This window comes from Vitis vinifera, chromosome 3, assembly GCF_030704535.1.
Source record: "Vitis vinifera cultivar Pinot Noir 40024 chromosome 3, ASM3070453v1".
NCBI classification, from domain to species: domain Eukaryota; kingdom Viridiplantae; phylum Streptophyta; class Magnoliopsida; order Vitales; family Vitaceae; genus Vitis; species Vitis vinifera.
In genome coordinates this window covers 20,958,320-20,966,197 of record NC_081807.1, presented here as the reverse complement: position 1 = coordinate 20,966,197, position 7,878 = coordinate 20,958,320, and the positions used below count along the sequence as shown (strand labels likewise).

At 41.2% G+C, this 7,878-nt stretch overlaps 1 pseudogene; it reads right to left on the bottom strand.

Annotated features, from left to right (window-relative positions):
- Positions 1-6,795: 6,795 nt before the first annotated feature.
- Positions 6,796-7,416, bottom strand: LOC100255393 (uncharacterized; annotated as a pseudogene).
- Between the last annotated feature and the right edge of the window lie 462 nt (positions 7,417-7,878).

The following is a 7,878-nucleotide window of genomic DNA, read 5'->3' as shown; positions in this document are numbered from 1 at the left end:
ATATGCTTAGACTGTCTAAGTGGAGGGACCAAAGTTAGAGGGTGCATAGCCAAGGGCGATGGCAGTGGCTAGAAGACAAATGTTCAGGGTTAAGCCATTGTCCAAAAGGATAAATGGGACTCGGTGGCCTGAACAACCGATTGAGATATACAGTGGACGTGTATGGTCCGAACCCTTTGGAGGCAAGTCATCAACAGTAAACACTATGCAAGTGGCTCTACCAGCCCTCATCATGTGAATCAACCTCTCCGGAGTAGTGGTAGTCTCGACTTTGATCTGGCTCAAGGCTATAGTCAATGCATCTTTATGAGTGTTGGAAGATGCCAACAAATTCCAAATAGAAATACGAGCCTGTGTGCTTTGTAATTGCCTCAGAATCTCATCATCCTCTCTTCTGACCTCCTCAGGAGCGGATGTCCCATCCAAGAGTCTAGCAGCTGTCATAATACCATGTCTCCACAAAGAATATACTGTACATCGGGAGTATGAGAAACATTAACATACCAAGTCTGAACCACCTCAACATCTAGAACCAAGACGAATGGCGTCTGAACGTTGTAATGTGGGAAAGTCAATGGCTCGACAGTGGTTGTCTGTACTGATGTCGCCTCAGGAACTAGTCTGAATAGTGTGGGCATCCGAGGGCTCAAGGTCACTTCGTCTATCTCATAAATCTCATATGATACTATGGGCTCAGGCTTTGACTCATCCCAACTCAACATGTGGATGTGATCGTCAAGCTCAGCGAAGTCAAGGAAATGTGTGCCATTGATCGGAGAGGGAACTGCATGTGTAGTGTGGGCCGGTAATGGGTTTGTGGTTACACTTGGCTGATCCAAGTGAACCAAACCCTAATAAATCGGATCCTGAATGGCATGTCTCAGAGCAGTACAATGGTTAGTTTCATGCCTTGGCCCTTGATGATATGCACAGTGTAGATCCATTCTAAACTGAGGCGAGACAAGCTGAAGCAATGGCCTAGGAGTGAGAGCCATCAACAACCCGACCCCTGTGAGCTTCCAAAGAGCCTAGCTCAACGACATATCTAACTGTGAAAACTATCTCTGAGTTCTCAAAGAAAAAAGAGTAGAAGTCTGTTGAGTTCTAGGCCTGAGATAGGATGTTGTGGGTCTCATGGCAAACTATGTTGCATAGTGGCTGCATTGGAGCATGATATAAAGCAGGAGGTCTCTTTATGCCCTGCACGGCATAATGAGGTAGTGCTAGGGTGGGTGGCATGTAAGTCTGATCATAAGATTGATGAGGTGCTCATGGCCTATACTGTTGAGGTGCATAAGAAAGGTGAGTCCTAATAAGCTGTGGAACTGGCTGATGATGCCTGGGAGGCCTCTGACTGGTAGAACTGATAGCACTCACATCAGCTGATCTCTGTTATCCAGATGGTTTCTTTTCCTTAACATCAATATGGGTAGAATCTGTCTATAATCCTCTCGAAATACCATCCTCTACATCATATAGAGCCAAAACCAGATAGCCAAAGTCTGTGAAAGGCACTCCGACCACATGTCTAGCGATCCTAGATTATAGACTCCTCAAAACCATCTGTATCCATAATCTCAGCTATCTTCTCGCGCCAGCGGGATATGAATGAAGAAACAGACTCATCTGATCTCTGTCTCAGAACCTTAAGCTCTCTTCTCGACACATCTATGACAGTATTAAATGAAAACTGCAGCAAAAACTCCTGGGCCAAGTCATCTCATGTCCTGTGCCGTGAGGACTCCAAAGATGCGATCCAACGCTGGGCCGCTCCACTCAAAGATAGTGGGAATAAGGTGATCATATGTGACTCATCTAACCCATGAGCCCTCATCACCGTGCTGTAAAGTTACAGGTGAATGTGAAGACAACCAATGCTCGTGTACCTCTCAATGTCGGACATCCTAAACTTGGCCAGTAAACTGGCCACTAGCATACCCTCAAGATCATCCCAAATAGTTGAACTGTCAGATACCCTCAACTATCCAATATGCTGCTCAATACGGTCCATACGTGCATGAGTATCATCAATGACTGTGGTCTGTACTACTACAGGCGGGGCAATCTCAGAATGACCATGTAATAGATAAGATGAGGCTTGTGGCACTATCGAAACAGGTGGTGGTGGAGGTGGCAATGAGTCATAAGGCGTCTCGGTATGAACTACGAGTAGTCTACTCTGCTGACTGCCTATCTCCTGCCTGAGACTGGCCAAGGCCTTTTGAATAGAAGCCATGACGGTCGTTAACTGATCAACTGTGACAAACTGCTGATCCATGTCTGATCTCTCTGAAAATCGAACTAATCTCCTCTCTACTCTGACAGAAGATGGTAAATCTAGACTGAGAACAAAGTGTTGATCCTGGAACATGAGAAACGGAATAAGGGTATGGCAAGGGAAAACACGGAAGAAATGCTAATCTGAATTGAAATGAGCAAAACATCAAAGTGTAGACGGACTGTCTGACTATAACTCAAACTCGCACTAATCTCAGTGCATTTTCAACTAGAGACTAAAAGAGGGAGTACTGAATCCAAATCGTGACCAAAGAGGCTCTGAAGTCCCTTAGATGCATCCATGTGTAGGAAATGAGTCCTAATCGAAGGATCTACGGCTTAACCTATAAGGTCAAGGTGGCTCTAAGAGGATGTGGGTGGACTTTAAAAGATCTTTAGTAGAAGCGATCATACCTTCCGGCGGTACGCAACCCTCTGCACGTCTCCGAAGAGACAGGGCGCTTCCATGCAAAGCGGTCATTACCTCCACACATGCACTACCTCGACATCCTAGGGAGTTCCCTATGGCGAAACTCTCAACACTTAATAGTCAACTAGAGTGCACAGTGAGCGGTATGGGTGCATCCGAAAATCCTATGAAGCTAAAGCAAAAGAGGAAACATATTGATCGCACAAATATCCATGAAACCTAGCTCTAGGCTATACAGGTCTTCAATGATCAGGACTTCAATCAGTATCAATATGTCGGTCTCTTCCAGAATGCTCCCAACCATCAATATAACCCATCGCTAGTCCCTACTCCTAATCTCTAGCTCAGTAAGAGAAACAAGTACACACAAGGCCTCACACTTGCAAAAGTAAGAGCCGAGACGAAGGAGATGACTGAAACCAGAGGGTTGAAGATAAGGGAATAGATATGCGGCCCACATGAATAAGCGACCTGCAATCACATAGAGGAGGGCAGTCATGCACCATACAGTCAAGCAAAGTACATATATATCACTTATGTCCACATACAAGTTATGATAATCAAGATGAATAGTGATAAAGATAACATGCTCAAAGATGATCAAGATAATATACAAGCTAGAGAATCAACACATCAAGTCAAATGATATACAACAGTAAGTCTATACATGTGAGGTGAGCAGAACAATCATGGCAAAATCAAAGTCACTATGCTAAGACAGGCAAAATAATCAATCAACATAATCAGCATGTCAATGTCCCAAACAGATATAGCAATGAAGCATAGAAAAATCGCTACATCAGAATCCTCAAGCAAGATAATCAATCAACATAATCAACATGTCAATGTCCCAAATGAGCACAATAACCAAACATGTATCCAGGATAATGATATAAAAAACTCTCAATGTGCAATCAGTAGTCAAGCAAACAAAAGCACAAAGAGAGATGGGTACCTATTGATCGACCAATCAAACACCACATTTGCTTCATCTTAAGTTCAAGCTTGACCCTTTAGTGATCCCTAGTGGAGTCGCCATTTTGTAGACCTCGCATTTCTGCTCATGCGTCTTCACTTGATGGAGAACTTGCTTTTTATTTAAAAATGATTTATTTTTATAAAATGACTTGGAGTCGTCACTTATTTATTTATTTTTTAAAAAGGGTAAACAAAATAAGAAAGAAAACCCTAAGTGTGACTCTTTATTTTGGAAAAGGTGGTCTATGAAAAACCAAATCTGGGCTTGGGAGTCAGCTTACTTATTGAGAAGGTACGATAAAGACCGTAGCACCCCTCTAAGTCTCTAAAAACGAGTCTCTACTGATGAGATGAAGCAAGTATGGCAATTGATTGATCAAATATGGATACCGAATGAATATCAATCAAAACAAAATAATCGAATGAACAAGAGAGGCCAAGAATGTACCTGAGTGATGAGCTGATTTTCTTCATGGAAAACAAAGATTAGTAAACAAACACAACATAATCGCATGCATGTCATAGAGTGAAATAAGTCTGTCATGTATAGCAATCAATCAATGAGAAAATCACATATATTGGGCCCCCACCAAAGCCTGATTTATTTTTGCATGAATCAATTCTGTAAATTCCATCACTTGGAATTACAAAAATAAATTCATGCTTATTTTAAAATCAAAGAAAATATGAAAATTGCCCCCACCAAAGCCCGATTTATTTTTGCATGAATTAATCCTATGAATTTCCATTATTCGGAATTACGAAATTAAATCCACGTTTATTTCAAAACATTTTAAAAATAAAAGAAAATGTGAAAATTGCCCCCACCAAAGAAAATGACAGCAAATTTTTATTGAAAAACGGGACTTTTGGGACCTAAAAATTCTAAGAATGAAAATTTGAAGAATTGAAATTATTTGAAAAACTAGAATTTGGAAAATTATTGGCAAACTAGGGTTTCGGAAACTATTTTTTTTAAAAGCAAGGATGAAGAAATGGAAGAGTGACACGTGACCCAAAGGTGGCCATGCATATGTGCATAAGTGAGAGAGATGGTGAGGGATAACCATGTAGGAATGAAACCCAGAGTGCTACTGTGTTCACTCTACCATCCTATGAATCGGTTAGGAAACCTTCCTTTGAATCTGAATCATCAAATTCGGAAAAACTTTGCCTCAAACTCAAACCATAGACTTGTACAGTCTACATGTGAGGTCAACAAAGGTGACTTGGCAGAAGTTTGGATGTAGGTGGATGATAGATGGAGCAGAAGATGAAATACCAAAAAAGTGAGAACCCATTACCAGATGAAGTTGATGCAAATGTCTGTTGTGGTGCAGTCGGTGCACTAGTTGTGAATTAATTTGTAAGCAACCTAGCAACTTGGGTTGATGGCAGTGAACTAGCAAGCAAATGCAATATTGGATGTACTCGCTTAAAGGCAGTTGCTTGTTTGGCTATTTATCGCCGATCAGCCTCAAAAAATGGATCATTCCATCCCCTTGACATTGGTGCCTATCTAGGAAGGAAACCTAGCAGCTCCCTGCATCATTGGCATCGTGACATGGAAGTGATTTTTCACCAAGGCAGGCAGTTGTAGGCAAATTTAGTGCAAGTTGTTGGTTTACTAGTTGAATAGAAGATGGTATGTGCATCAATCCAAGGAAATGACCAACGGGGACTGCATTTGGAAGAAATTTTTGTGCAGTCAAGGACGATGGCATGGCTGCAAGGGAATACATTTGTTCATCAGGTTGCTCTTGTTCTAGTAAAATCGGTATAAAACTTGGCTTTTCAAGATAGACACCATGCTCCAACATGCGTTCTTCAACACCAAATGCTTTCTCAATATCTCCATTGTTGCAGAAAGTAAAAAGTTCAGAACCATAAGACCGTAGTCTAGGATTTATCCCCAGTGGTTTCGTTTGCTTTACCATATCAAAAGCCATGTCACCATTACCCATGGACATTGCCATTCTCACCAACGATGTCAAGGTTGCTTCATTCATTGGGACTTCTTGAAATCCACTTCGGAGTGCATACTTCTTGAAATCTTCACTTACCCAAATTTCATTATCTTCTTTTATATTTGTGGAGTCATCAACACCCTTTCTTAAATGCTTTTGACCTTCCAAAAGTTGACTATTTGACTTATTAAAGCAATTAAAGACTAGAGATAACTTGTCCATTTCAGTGAAACTACCATCCAAATCATCTTTTGCTACTTCAAATGCTTCAGAATTCTTCTTGCTCGTGTCCCCAAATTCTGCCAAATCTTCGGAAACCTCACCATGAGCTTCACTAGAAGGGCTCAGCATGTCCAAACTCCGGCTACCAGTTCCACTTTTTGCAGGTTAAATAACACCAAGTGCTGCTAAAGAACAAAGATACAAAAGAACAATATAGTGATATTGCCCTAATTCAATTCATTTCCTTAGAGCCAAACCATATAGTTCAAGCGCACACATAACATCCCCATTTTTTTAGCACATGTCCAGTCCAACTCTTAACGGCCCTTTCTAAGATTTCACCTCATTTTTCTTAGACCCCTTCTCCATTCCCTTTCTCACCTTATCACCATCACCTTTCTTGGATTTTTCTTCTTTCTTTTCATTAGCTTTCAAAGATTCATCCACTAGATTTTTACTTTCAGGCTTTAAGGAAGGAAACTTGGGACTCTTTCCTCCGTTTCTCCTTGAATCTAACCTCTTCTTTGAATATCTCTCTCTCGTAACTAGTTGTTCTTCACAGAGCTTTCCTTTAGCTATTCTTATCACCAAGTCATTGTGATATTCACTGATAAACACTCCCCCTTACAACCACCATAAAACCTGGCTCAAGCTGCGTAGTCAAGCTTCTTATCATAAGGCATATAATGGCTTTGAATAAAGTGAATTGTAATTTCCATTGATGGGTTGGTGTTAGTTTTCCAAAAAGCTCACTACCATATCAGCTTAGAGAGTTCATTGATTCTAATTCCTAATCAGGTTTGAGGAAATCAGGGAAGAAAATGGATGATGGATGAGAGGAATGATGCTGATAAAATGGATGATGTTATGCTGCATGGCTTTAGGTTTCATCCCATAAATGAGGAGCTTGTGAGGTTCTACCTAAAGAAGAAGATTCAGCAGAGGTCTCTGCCCATTGAGCTGATCAAACAGATGGATATCTACAAATATGATCCATGGGAGTTGTTGGGTAATGTAGTATTGCAGTGAAACAGGCACAATTGCATCTTCATCTCCATGCCATAGGTGGATAGAACCTTCATTGTTTGGGAATGGGTTCTTCAGATCCATGGGATCAAATTCCCAAGTTCCAAATCTAATCATCAAGTCACGGTGGATAGACTCAAATTCTCCTTGTTGTCTCACCTACGCCATATATTCCTTTATCTTTGAAAGCTTAGGCATGAGCTCTTTGTCTGGGCGAGAAAGAATATTAGTGTTGTGTTCTGCAACACTACAAGCAGAAAACCACTTTTGAGTGTTCCACCGGTAAGTAAGCCACGGTGTGTAGTGAGCAACACGAAGCGCCCACTAATCCTACCGAAACTATTGGTAGTAGGCTTCTTTAGATAAGTTTGTAGGAAAACTAGGCCACCAGTAGTTGACCACTAGAGCTATTAGTGTTGCACCTACCAGCCTATGAGGGATATACTTGAGGCAACTCCAAATCACCTGTCCACCCATGGAAAAACCAATTACATAGAACTTGGATCCCAAATGCATCAGTGGCATACCCAGCAGCCAAAATAAGAGCTAATATAACACATGTATACATCTCGTCCACTGGGGTCACGGATCTAGAGTAGTAAGCCAACACACAACCCTCTCTCCTCAAGCACAGATCAAAACACACAACCAATCGTCCAGAGCAAATTTGAAGATATAAGCCATAAAAAGGGATATGAATTGAGGTGCCGGAAGTAAAGAAGTGTGCAAAACAGGATACAGCTTACCCAGAACCAAGTAAATAGAGTGAGCAGAATATTAAGTGGGATCCCTTTTCATGTTGAAATCCAGGGATTCGCCGACCAGTGGTGCAGTAGGATAGTTCATAACAAATATCAAAATGAGAGCATCAACAAACTCCTACTATGGGAATGAGCCATATTCAAATAAACAAATATGAGAGAAGTGTAATACAACATCATACTAATGCCCAAACAATTGACCGATGCCCAGAAAATC